We start from the raw sequence: 13,103 nt of genomic DNA, 5'->3' as shown, positions 1-13,103 counted from the left end.
CTCTTAGCGCACAAAGTCAGGCTATCACTACAAGTGGAGTCCGATCCTTGCTGTAGAAAAACTACTTGGTGAGGAACTCGAGTCTCTTCCGCCCACCGTGGGGGACCGCACCGGTCAGGTCCAGCGAAGAGCCCGGCCGCGAGTTTGGGGGCGCAGCCGGGCCCGGCGGGGGCGGCGAGCGCGCGTCCCCCCGCCCGCTCAGGCAGCGTCGAGGCGCGAGCAGCTCAGCCAGCCTTGCAGAGGGAGCTCTCGGCAGCTCTGGGGTCCCTCTGCTCGCAGCCGCAGCAGCGCCGCCTGCGCCACTCGGCGGAGACGGAGACCAGCGGCGGCGGCGCGCGGACTGGGAGCGACCGCGGAGCAGCCAAGCGGCGGGGGTACGCTCGCAGAGCGGCCGGGTAGGTTCCGGGGACCGGGCAGGCTGGAGGAGGGGCAGCCGGAGAGGAGTCGGCCAGGGCCCGACACCCATACTACACGGAAACCGGGCTGCGCGCGCGGCGGGAGTGGGTCGGGACCCTAGAGCAAGGCGGGCGCGGGAGCCGGGACGCAGAGATCGCCTTTCGGCTGCGGCCACCCGCCGCGGGAGGGGCGGAGGGCAGAGGGCGGGCCGCGGCCGGGCAATCAGTCGGGCCAAGAGCCGGCCTCGAGGGCAGAGACAAAGGAAGGAAAATGGAGTCGCCGGCGCGCGGGCCTCTGCTGCTGCCGCCGCCACCGCCGCCGGAGGCCTAGCGCGCCGCCAGGAGGGAGGCCTAGCGGGCGGCTGTGGGGGTGGGGGGTCGGCCGGGCCGCGGCGGCGACGGGCAATGGCGGCGGCCGCGCCGCAGCAGGGACGGTAGAGGGAGACAAACACCCCCCGGCGGCGGCGCTGGCGCCGGGCTGCAGCCAGCGCCGACCGGAGCGGCCCCATCGTGACACCTAGAGGCGGCCCGCGAAACCTCCTCCACCCCGGGCCCCCTTACCTCCGCGCCACACCCCCTGCAGCGCCCGCTCCGCCGCCGCTCCACCGCTCCGGCCACCCGGCGTCCCCGGCCAGCTCCGCGCACCCGCACCGGCTACCGCCACCGCCGCTGCCGCCAAAGAAGCAGCTCCGCGCACGGTTTAATCGCTCCACAGGCTCGGACACAAAATGGCGGCGGCGCGGTGCAGTGCGCCTGCGTCGGCGCTGCCGGGGCCGCGGGTGCTGATAAGGGAAGGGACGGGTGGGGGGGCCGGCCGGGCGACGAGTGGAGGGCGGGGGAGGAAAGGTGAGGGGAGGGGTTGGCGCAGGGCAGCATGGGAGGCGGCCCCGGGCGCCAACTTTCAAAAGCGGGCGCGATGGCGTCACGGGACGCGCCGCGAGTCGCGTCACGCCGCACGCGCCCTCCCGCGCCCTCGCCCGCTCGCGCGTGGGCTCTGCGGGCGCCGCGACGTCCGGGCTCCCGCTGGGTGGGGTTTCCTGGGCGGAGGCCGCCGCCTCTGGGCGTTACAGGATCCCAGGCTTGTTTGACCTGGTTCTACAGCCGCAGTCTCCGGCCCCGAATCCGTAAAGGGGGTTGGGGGTGGCAGGGAGGGTGTTTGGAGGAAGCGCGCGCGGGGGGTAGGCGGTGTGACTGAGGCGGTTCTCGGGCCGGGCCCCGCCCAAGTCTCCGCCCTAGCTGGGCCGGACCCTCCCTCCCAGCTCCCCACCGCAGCCCGCCACCGCGTTAAGGCCGGTTGTTCCCCACACACTCCCAACTCCTCAGAACTGTACAGCGCCTGCGGCGCGAGGATGAGAAGGGTTGTCCTTGCCCAGCGGCTTTTAAGGGAGCTCTCCGCCTCCTAAAACCGGGTGTAAGAGGAGAGGGCATGGGCTGTCCCTTGGTGTCACCAGTCCACTTAAGCCAAGAAAGGCCAACAGAAGACCAGATTTGATGCTTATACACGACCACACCGGCCTTTTGTCAAAATGACTTTCTTATTTGGCGTGATATAATGCTATATTTTAAAACCTACGCTTCTTATCTCGGTTCGATGAGCGAAGTTCTCTGTGGGCGGTGCCATTCAGCCCCTTAAAGTGCAGTCGTCCCTCCCCTCCCCAGGATGCACCTGCGGATTCTACCCACCCAGAGACGAAGTTCACCCATCGCAGCCTGGAAGATTTTCTGGTGACCCAGGGAGGAGCGCCTTTGGTACTTAAAGGAATCTGACTCAAGACTGTATTCTGAACTCCCATACCTTAGATATCACGGATAACAATCGGAGCCAGCATCAACGGGACAGTTTCTGCTCCATTCAGCTGATTGTTCCCATTATGAGGATGCCAGCCCAATATTGACAGATATTCTGGGAGTTTTGTTGAAAAGGGGAATCAGAAGTCTAGATTTTTGTAATATAAAATCTTCAGATATTTAGGTGGTAGCAACTTAATCAGGTGTTTTTAAATTGCATGAACGGATTAAACTATATATATGTGTGTGGGCTTTCACTTGGAGAAAAGAGTGAAGAGAAATTCCAAGGCCAGATCCTAGACATTTCCGCATTTGGAAATGGGATAATGGAGAAGAAAACTGAAAGGGTTAGCCAGGAAGACAGAAATCCACAAGCGTGTTGAATTTGGAATCCAAGGGCAGAGAACGTTTAGGTGGGGGGGAGTGGTCAGCCGTGTCTAGTGCTGCTGAGAGGTCAACTTGGGCCAGAGACCGGGCTATTGGATTGGTCACCTTGGAATTCAATAGAGACTATCATTGGCGAATTTGGCTTGATTCGTGGTGTAAATCAAGAGATTTTGACCTCATTAGGATGGGTTGAGAATGAATGGAAAAGTAAGGAAATAGAGCATATGTAGGCAACATGAGAAGTTTTGCTGTGAAGGGAGCAAACTTTAGGGATAACTGTGGAAAGTTAACTTTAGGGATAATTTTAGGGATAACTGTGGAAAGAAGTTTTGCTGTGAAGGGAGCAAAACTTTAGGGATAACTGGAAAGATCCGGGGTCAAGGGAGGAGATGTTTTAAAACATGGCAGGATTCTGGAGCATGTTTATGTGCCATTGGGTGTGATACAGGAGAGAGAAGGCTTGCTTGACCTATATAGGAGTGAAATCCATGACAGGATATAAGGAAACTGGGAGGACTGACCTTAGATAGGAACAGGATGCTTCCACTCTGATAATTAAGGTAATAAAGGTGAAGATCAGTGCAAATGCTGGTGAGGGTGGGAGGAGCAAGCTTACAACTTTCCTAGTAGGACTGCCTACATTGGGTATGTAGCACTGGCAATATTGGGTATCCATTTGAAGTTTGTAATCATGAATTTAAAGTTAAACCAGTTCGGCAATATGTGTTTTTTTTCCAGCAGTATTCAGCTGCTTGGGTACAGACATGCAGAAAAGAGATAATTTGGTTTCTTAACACCAGGGCCCAAGTTTTCTGATTCCTGATCTCAGGTACTTGCCTTATTAATCACTTAATATTCTAGAAACGTGTGACTATTTGGAAAATTTACCTGTGATCCCTTTTTCTAGAAACCAAATTATCCCATTTGTCTCTTATGTATACCAGAGGGCTCAAAAGTAAAGAAAAGGCAAACTTAGGGGAAATTACTCTGGAATATTTGCATCTTGCAATTTCTTTAGTGCTCCACCCCAGAGACCTCCTGGTGTACCTAGGAACTGTGTACTAGGAACAAGGCTGACTTGCGCTTAAATTCTTAGCTTCTTTTTCTTTCTGACATCTTTAATAATCTGATTAATAAACTTACTATAAGACTTTACTTCAGACCATCTTCCTTATCTTTAAGAGTAAGCTATAAGAATGTTTTCTAAAGCTTTAATATAGGCAAATATAAGTCAGTGTACTTAGATGGAAAAAACTTAAACTATATTTACAATGATATTTACAGCTGCCATGGCCTGAATATTTGTGTCCCTCTCAAAATTCATATTTGAAATCCTAATGCTCAATGTGATATTAGTAGGTGGGGCCTTTAGGAGGTACCTAAGTGATGAGGGTGGAACCCTCACAAATTGGATAAGTGCCTTATAAAAGAGGCTGCATGGAGATCCCTGGTCCCTTCCACCATGTTAAGGACACAGCCAGAAGGCAACGGCTATGAACCAAGAAGAGGGCCTTCATCAGAATGCAGCCATGTTGGTACCTTGATCTTGGACTACCCAGCCTCCAGAACTGTGAGCAATAAATCTGTTTATAAGTCACCCAGTCAGCGGTTATTTTGTTATAACAGCCTAAGACAACTATATTTATAGTAATTATATCAAGGGCACCTGGTTGGCTCAGTCAGTAGCACATGCAACTCTCTATCTCAGGGTTCTAAGCTAGAGCCCCACATTGGGTGTAGAGATTACTTGAAAATAAAATCTTTAGGGGCACCTGGGTGGCTCAGAGGGTTAAGCTGATGCCTTCGGCTCAGGTCATGATCTCAGGGTCCTGGGATCGAGTCCCGCATCGGGCTCTCTTCTCAGCAGGGAGCCTGCTTCCCTCTCTCTCTCTCTGCCTTCCTCTCCATCTACTTGTGATCTCTCTCTGTCAAATAAATAAATAAATAAAGTCCTTAAAAAGAAAAGAAAATCTTTAGGGGCACCTGGGTGGCTCAGTCTGTTGGGCATCTGACTCAGTTTCTGCTTAGGTGGTGATTTCATGGGTCGTGAGATCAAGCCTGCATGGGGCTCTCTGCTCAGCACTCAGTGGAAAGTCTGGTTGAAGATTCTCTGCTCCCCATGTATGCTCACTCGCTTCCTCGCTAATAAATAAATCTTTAAAAAGAAGAAAAGAACTCTCAATTGTATGACCTCTGAGGCATCAGTTAGAAACCAAGAGTGGGGTCCAAGTGGCCTTGGAGCCTGCTTTCTGAAGAAAAAGATCCTAGGTACTATTCTGACCCAGGGCTGAGGAAATGCTGAAGGATCGAAGTGTTTTCTTCTCCTTGTAGGAAACAGGGATATGTCCTACTTCATGGAATTGACTCCAAGACCAAGAAATGGAGAAGCAAGACAAAAGGATAGGATGTTTCAGCCTGGACAGAAACAAGCTGAGCGTGAAAAGCAATATGATGAGAGTCTATGAAACCACTGGGATGATAAAAATAAGGATAGAGTTGTTCCCTGCAGTGCTACTCCAGACTACCTCACCAATGAGAACTGTGGTGATTCAAAACCACTCTGTGATTTAAGGAAGATTCTTGATGTGAATTCTAAGGTTTGTAGGCCGCAGGAGTTCAGGGCATTATCAGCTGGGGCTGTAAGCTTACTACATGGCATTAGTGACGTCACCACGTTCCAGGATGTGGTGCTCAGCCTCACAGGCAGGACAAGAAATGCAGACTGTATCCTAAGAGTGTATTTCTTCTTTAGGGACTTGTCAGGTTCACAGGAGCTTGGTGGATAAAGCAGAGTGCTGCTTTACCAACTGGCAAGTGGGCAGTGTCCTGGAGCTGGCACAAGGCATGTTCTTTCCCTACAGAAGAGCCTCCCGGGAAGCCAAATTACTAGAAAGCTTGGTGAGCAGTCAATTAGATTAAGAAATGTAAATTATAGGGGCGCCTGGGTGGCTCAGTGGGTTAAAGCCTCTGCCTTCGGCTCAGGTCCTGATCCCAGGGTCCTGGGATCAAGCCCCATATCAGACTCCCTGCTCCGCAGGGAGCCTGCTTCCTCCTCTCTCTCTGCCTGCCTCTCTGCCTACTTGTAATTTCTCTCTCTCTGTCAAATAAATAAAATCTTAAAAAAAAAAAAAGAGAAATGTAAATTATATAACGTAAATGTTTACTCTCACTGTCTCTGGATGCTAGAGTCAGACTGTCCAGGATTTGAGTCTTAATCTTGGCTCTTTACTGGTTGTGTGATCTTGGGTGAATTGTAACAACTGTAGATTTCTTCACTGTAAAATAGGATGATAATTGTACTTCGCACAGGATTAAACAAGAAAACACAAGTACGGTTCTTGGCATAATTCTAGACACCAGTAATCTTACAAAAAATGTAACTTACCGATTTTGTAATCTTACAAAAAGGTAATTATTATTTTGTTTTTATGCTTCTTGTTACCTACCTTCACTCCCAAATCATCCTTCTGGTGGACACAGTCTTTCTAGAGTCATTAACAGAATCAGTTACTGACTAGGCTTTCCTTGGCTTGAGAGCCATTCTTTCTTTCTTTCTTTTCTTTTTTTTTTTTTTTAAGATTTTATTTATTTATTTATTTATTTAACAGAGAGAGAGAGATAACACAAGTAGGCAGAAAGGCAGGCAGAGAGAGAGAGGGTGAAGCAGGCTCCCCTCTGAGCAGAGAGCCTGATATGGGACTCAATCCCAGGACCCTGAGATCATGACCCCAGCTGAAGGCAGAGGCTTAACCCACTGAACCACCCAGGTACCCCAAGAGCCATTCTTTCTTGGAAAGGTGTATTTTGCGCTGTAATTCTCAGGAAACAATTCTATTTACAAGATCTTTCTTGGTTTCCCCATTGACCCATGTGAAGTCCGCAATTATTATGATCATTGGAGGAGAGGTGTTGATTTTCTAAGTAAAAATGGGCAGGAATCTTCTTGCTCACTTGGGGTGAGTCCTAAAGTTACACCTGAATACCCTTGTTGTGTCTGTATCTATTATATGAGATATAATTCAAATTTAGCAAACATTTATTGAGTACCTGCTGTTCTAGGCCCTGGAGATATAAAAGGACCCAAAATGTGTCCTGTCCTTGAACTCAAAGTTTAACTGCTCAGACTGGTTAAAAACAAAACAAAAAACACGCAACCACACCAAAACAAAATAAAACAAAAAAAAAAATTATTGCAATAATGGTTATAACAAGAAGAAATGAATTCATAGATAAAGGAGAGTCAATCATTCTCTAGGAGTATCTCATTTCAGCTGGGTGGTAGAGGGTCAGAAGGCACTAACAAACAAGGCAAAGGCATGTAAGGTGGAAAGCCATCATCAGGAGTGTAAAAGGGCTCAAGAAGGTTGGGGGACAGCAAGTCATTCTACACCATTGGACTAGGGTGCAAAGTAGTCACACTAAACATTTTTTTTTTTTTTTAAATACTAAACCTTATAAGATGTTTGGAAAGTTTTAGTGTCAAGGGCAACCCTTTGTCCTAACATTTTAAAGACCTGCCACTTCATATCTCCTACCGAGACCACAAGGATTTTTTTCTTTACTGATATCTACTTTCTTCAGACCCCTATAAAAAGCCATGTTTATTTTTTTCTTTACTGATATCTACTTTCTTCAGACCCCTATAAAAAGCCATGTTTATTTTTTACCTCTTAGTTCAAATTACTGCTTTCTAGAATCTAAAGGACTTTACCTAGACCTACATCCCACACTGGGGGATGTGCTCTTTTGTTTTCTGTGCTCTTACCTGCATTTTTCAGGCATGCATTGATCACCTTTTTTTTTTTTTTTTTTAAGATTTTATTTATTTGACAGAGAGAGATCACAAGTAGCCGTAGAGGCAGGCAGAAAGAGAGAGAGGAGGAAGCAGGCTCCCTGCTGAGCAGAGAGCCCAATGCGGGACTCGATCCCAGGACCCTGAGATCATGACCTGAGCCAAAGGCAGTGGCTTAACCCACTGAGCCACCCAGGCGCCCCTTGATCACCTTTTAATAATCCATCTCATCTGTAGATTTTTTAAAAAGATTTATTTATATGAGAGAGAGCGAGCGTGCACAAGTACAAGCAGGGGAATGGGGCAGAGGCAGAGGGAGAAGCAGACTCCCTGCTGAGCAAGGAGCTCAATGCAGATGAGTCCCAGGACACAGGGATCATGACCAGAGCCAAAGGCAGATGCTCAACTGAGTCACCCAGGCATCCATCATCTGTATGTCTTTCATTTTGCAAAATATCTTCATATCTGCCCTTTCAATTGATGTTCACAGCTCTGTTTGAAGAGCCAGACACAGTTTTGTCCTAAACTCAGGAAATGATGTGACTTGCTCAGCCATCCAGTAACTTGTTGGAAAAACCAGAATGAGTGCTTAGATCTTCCAGCCCCAAACCCTGTCTTCCAGTTCTTTCAGTGGCTGCTCAGAGGTCCTCACAGTCAGATAACATTTCCAGTCTTATAGGGATCCTCTAAAGATGATGCTTTAGCTCAGAGTGTGCCTTGGAAGGATAAGAGGTAGGGGAAAGGAAGTCAGGCAGGCTCCATGCCTCTCTGCTCCTCCCATGCTCTCCCACATTCCCAAATGTTAAGGGATTTGTTTAGAGGAGGACATGGTTTCTGCCCCTAAAAAGTTGGACACTACTGCCTTAACTCAAAAGAAGGGCTTTAATGGTGGAAATTTCAGGCATTTGGAAGGCAAATAGCAGAAATGTTTAGACTGATGAATTTTTAATCTAAAGTATGTTCTGAGGGGTGCCTGGGTGGCTCAGTGGGTTAAGCCGTTGCCTTTGGCTCAGGTCATGATCTCAGGGTCCTGGGATCGAGTCCCGCATCGGGCTCTCTGCTCAGTGGGGAGCCTGCTTCCCTCTCTCTCTCTGCCTGCCTCTCCGTCTACTTGTGATCTCTCTCTGTCAAATAAATAAATAAAATCTTTAAAAAAAAAAAAAAAGTATGTTCTGAGTAACTGCTTGAGATACAGATCAACGCCCATGCTGGATAATACTGGAGAAAGATGCCATCCCTAGCCCTCAAGTGCTTTATATTTTGTTTTAGCCTATAGAGGCCAGACTAAACTTCATGAGCATTAGTAGCTGGAAGTCAAGGATTAGAGGCAAGGTCTGACTGCAGCTGCAGGGGGAACAGATGGATCACTGAACATCACAGTAGTCACGTAAGACTTAACAGTAAAGCAAGGATGATTCTCAAGCTTCTGTCTCCAGCCCACACCCTTCTCTTCTTGCCCCAGATCTATATTTTCAGCTACTTTCTGGTGACTTCCTCCTAGAAAACTCCCAAGTCACCTTACCTGCCTTGTTACTCGCCTGCCAACCCGCTTCCGTTATAAGGGCTCTCTCTTTTTAGTGAGATATATCACCATCCAGCCATCACCAGACCAGAAACTTGGGCTTCACTTTCTCACCTCCCACATCCCATCACCACCAAACTGTTTTTCCATTCTGTTTTGGAACATCTCTTCACTAGCCTCTCCATCCCCGCTGCCTCTATCCGGCCCAGGCTGCTATCACTTCTCCTAACTATGCCTTCAGATGCCTCACTGCTTCCTGCCTCCTCTCTCCACACAACTGCTAGAATGACCTTTCCAAAGACTAAATGTGATCACAGAATTCTCCTGCTTCAAGCCCACATATGGGTCTCCAGTTCCCTGGGGGTAAATTCCAAGCCCTATAGCCACTCCGCAAGGCCCTGTGACAAGCCCCTGCTCACCTCTTCAGCCTCATTTTTTAAGATTTTAAGTCACCTCCACACCCAACACGGGGCTCGAACTCACAACCCTGAGATCAAGAGTTGCACGCTCCACTGACTGAGCCAGCCAGGTGCCCCTCTTCAGCCTCATTTCTAACGGCTCCCTCTGGCCCCTCATGGAGGTTTTGTTTTGTTCCTTTTTATAGATTTTACTTATTTGTGTGTGAGAGAGAACACAGTCAGGGATAGTGGCAAGCAGAGGGAGAAGCAGGCTCCTCACTGATCAAGGAGCCCGATGTGGGACTCGATCCCAGGACCCTGGAATCATGACCTGGGCTGAAGGCAGAGGCTGAACCACCTAGCACCTCTGCATTAAATGTGGTACTTTCATACTTGAAATGTGTTGGGTGGTGCCTGTTACTTAGGTAGAATAGTCAGCAAATGCTTACGCTAATATATATACATAGTGGGGGATAGAAAATAAATAAGCACTTGCAATGGGGTGTGATTAGTACTAGACCAGGGGAAGTGCAGGGTGCTCTGATGGGAGTGTAGGGGAGGAGCAAGCTCCCGAAGAAGTCTGTGATGTCTAGGTTGAAGCCTATTCAGGCGAACAGGCACTGACAAGGCAAGATGAGGTCGGAAGTGTGTACCACGAGGGGCAAGCAAGCCCTGCAGGAAGTTCAGTAAGGCTCCAGGGTGGACCAAGAAATTAGGAGGTGTTGGGTGGCTCAGTGGGTTAAAGCCTCTGCCTTCAGCTCAGGTCCTGATCTCAGGGTCCTGGGATCAAGCCCCGCATCAGGCTCTCTGCTCAGCGGGGAGCCTGCTTCCCTCTCACTCTCTGCCTGCCTCTCTGCCTACTTGTGATCTCTGTCTGTCTGTCAAATAAATAAATAAATAACTCTTAAAAAAAAGAAAGAAAGAAATTAGGAGGCGTAAGTGAGGCTGGCTTTGTGCCTAGCTGGAGGCACCTGGACTTTCCCTAGGAGATAAGAAAACCTATGTGGGGGGTTTTAGAAATCAGTTTGATGAACCACGGAGAATAGATGGAAGAAGGGTAAGACCAGAGGCAGGAAACCTGTGAGGGGACAGTTTTAATGTCTCAGTGAGAGGTCACCATGTCCCAGATCTGAGTGGTGCCCATGGCAATACAAGGGAGTGGACAGAATTTAGAAATATTTAGGGCATTTACTTGAGACAGTTATGGTGGCAGGGATGAGAGGACAGAGGAAAGAGTCAAGGATGAAGACACTGTGTGGCTGGGTAGTTGGTAACCTCAAGAGACCTGGAGCAGAAACGGGTTTTGAGACACTGAGTGTGATTTTGCGCACGCTGAGCTGGAAACATCTTGGCTGCATTCCAAAGGAGGTGTCCAGTCAGCAGTTGGATACGGGAGTGAGGAGAGAGCCCTGTGAATCACCGGCGTACAGCCTTAGCCTACAGATGCATACAGATGGGGGCCGGAGAAAGAGATGAGGTGGTTCAGAGAATGTGTTTCAAGGGAGAACTGGAAAGGGCTCAGAATGGAACCCTGCGGAGTGACGTTTGTATGAGGATGCTTGATGAGGAGGTGGCAGAGAAGGCTGTAAGAACATTCAGAGGATGTAGCTAAAACGTGCATGTTAGCCATAGCACTTCAGCTACTTACTCAGTGGCTCTAAGTCAGCATTTTTTTAAAAAAAAAGATTGTATTTATTTATTTGAGAGAGAGAGAGAGGGAAAGGGAGCATGAGCAGGGGGAGGGGCAGAGGGAGAAGAAGACTCCTTGCTGAGCAGGGAGCCCCAGGCTCCATCCCAGGACCCCAGGAGCATGACTTGAGCCAAAGGCAGAGGTTTAACCGACGGAGCCACCCAGGTGCCCCTAAAGTCAGCATTTACTGGGAGTCCATATGCCCTGGGAATATTCACAGACAAGCGAGAACTTGACCACTGTCATCAAACTCAAATGTGGCTATGGCTACATTGCAACCTTCTGAAAACAGAGGCCCTGTCTTGCAGGCCAATGACAATCTTATTTTCTCAATGATAGACTGTTTTTCCATAGCTGTTTACATAGGCCCTGGCGTCTTTACCAACCTTACTCTTCCGTATTACCTAGGCCCAGAAGATGTGGGTCTGGCAGCCAAGCCATAGGATACTCCAGAGCCGCCTGGGGGTAGGGTTGGGGGAGGGGGAGAGAGCATGTCATATCCCTAGGGTTCAGCAAATTGTACCCACGCACCTTGCACAGAAACACACAAGGAAGGCACCCCCACTCTGTGGGTGAGACAAAGAAGCAGTCCTCTTCCCCCGTGCCAACCCATCTGCTTCTTTGCCTTCACAAACGTGCCTTTTTTTCTTCTGTTTTTGGTTCTCTACAACTTTGAAAACATGAGGAAGAAGAGTAGGAGACAGGAGAAAAGGTAAGATTAGACAAGGAAAGGGTAGGAGAAACGAGAGCCCCCAGTGTCCACCAATTCAATAAACTGCGTCCTGGACTACCTCGGCCTGGTCCCTTCGTTGCAAAGCACACTTACATTTTGTCTGGAGAGAGCCCCAGTGATGATGGCGAAGGCGTGGTTGTGGCCTTGATGGCCTTGATTGCCAAGGCACTCCTCAGAGTATCACACTTCCTCTGCCCCCCTCACAGAGGCTGGCACAGGCCTCACAGGACTGCTGGGCATAGGCTTTCTCTGCCCTAGCACCTTTGACTCTTGATGGTGTCACCAGCGCCCACTCTATCACCTGGGGCAGCAGGAACGCGCGCCTCCCTGAACCTATGTGACAGCAGGGTAGGAGGTGGGGGGAGCATCCTGTGGGAAGCACTTGTGAGGCTGTGTGTGTTTTGGGGAGGAGAGGGTACCAGAGGGGAGATGGCCTCTCCCTACCCTCCACTATCTCATAGAAATGAGTCTAGAGGTAGGAGACCATTCAGCCTGAGCTCAAGGCATTGGCGAGAAGGGCTCTTCTGGGGTTGATCTGCGTAATCCTAAACTAGGTAGGCTTGACGTGGCAAAGGACTGAGGCTCTTGTTGCCTTGGCCTTGACTGTACTTCATCTGTCCCTGGCTACTCACGGTGTCCTCATTCTGGCTCCTGACCCTCACACCCACTCTCAGCCAGAGCTGAGTACAAGGCTCCGGTCTTAGCACTCTCCTTGTAGAGGACAGAGAGGGGCCCTATCCCTTCTCAGCACTGGAAAGCAGGCCACTCGGACTTTTGGTGGCAGCCCCATTTAACCTCAGGCTGGGATATTTTTCCATCCTCTACTTCTTGCCCAGGCCCTGTCCTCTCCTGTGGATTGAGCTGTGAGCTTGTGATGGCCCAGTCACCCCTGTCTGCACTTTCCCAGGACCTGGTCAGCCAGCGTTCACTTCCTCTTTCCCCACTGCACAGGCTATGCACGCTCTGAATCCAAGTGGACAGTCCTTCCCTACCAGTGGGCCTCTTGTGGGGCCCGATGCCCAAGGGGCTTCTTGGGGTGGTTCTGGGACTGCAACCTTCCTGCAGGGGCCCCTGGGGGCAGCCCCAAGCTGTAGCCAACTTTGGGTGCTGGTTTGGTTCCCATCACTTGTTTTCTCCATCCCCTCCACCCTAGCCAACCACCCAAAAAACCGAGCTACTCACCATCCCCCATCCCCTCCACGCCACCCTTCACAGGTACCGAGAGCACAGGGCTGTGCCAATGTGTCGAGGTCTGTCTGCCTGCCCCCCCAGCCCTCCCCCCACTCTTCTGGAATGAACCACCTGCATCCCCACACAGGTGTTTCCTGTGCGCCTTCCTGTTGGCCGTTTTTCTGCTCAGCTTGGCTTCCCCAGCAGGTGGTTAAAGGCCCAGCCAAA

General features: G+C 50.0%; 1 protein-coding gene and 1 long non-coding RNA gene across 5 annotated transcripts in view; one reads left to right on the top strand and one right to left on the bottom strand.

The window, feature by feature from the left end:
- Positions 1–1,206, bottom strand: part of CTCF (CCCTC-binding factor) — a 54,084-nt gene extending 52,878 nt beyond the window's left edge. For 2 of the 4 annotated variants that reach the window (XM_032323584.1, XM_032323586.1), the window contains exon 1: positions 957–1,206. The gene's annotated coding sequence lies outside the window, so the exon portion shown is untranslated. Of the gene's footprint in view, positions 1–111; positions 196–956 lie in introns of those variants that run through there. The other 2 variants (XM_032323588.1, XM_032323585.1) reach the window with 2 other exon arrangements.
- Positions 206–4,319, top strand: LOC116578938. Its single transcript, XR_004281095.1, has 2 exons — positions 206–395; positions 2,055–4,319. It is a non-coding gene; the product is annotated as an uncharacterized LOC116578938 (long non-coding RNA).
- Positions 4,320–13,103: the final 8,784 nt, after the last annotated feature.

Source organism: Mustela erminea, chromosome 19, assembly GCF_009829155.1.
Source record: "Mustela erminea isolate mMusErm1 chromosome 19, mMusErm1.Pri, whole genome shotgun sequence".
NCBI lineage: Eukaryota > Metazoa > Chordata > Mammalia > Carnivora > Mustelidae > Mustela > Mustela erminea.
Note: the sequence above shows the minus strand (reverse complement) of the source record. Positions and strands in the feature narration are given on the sequence as shown.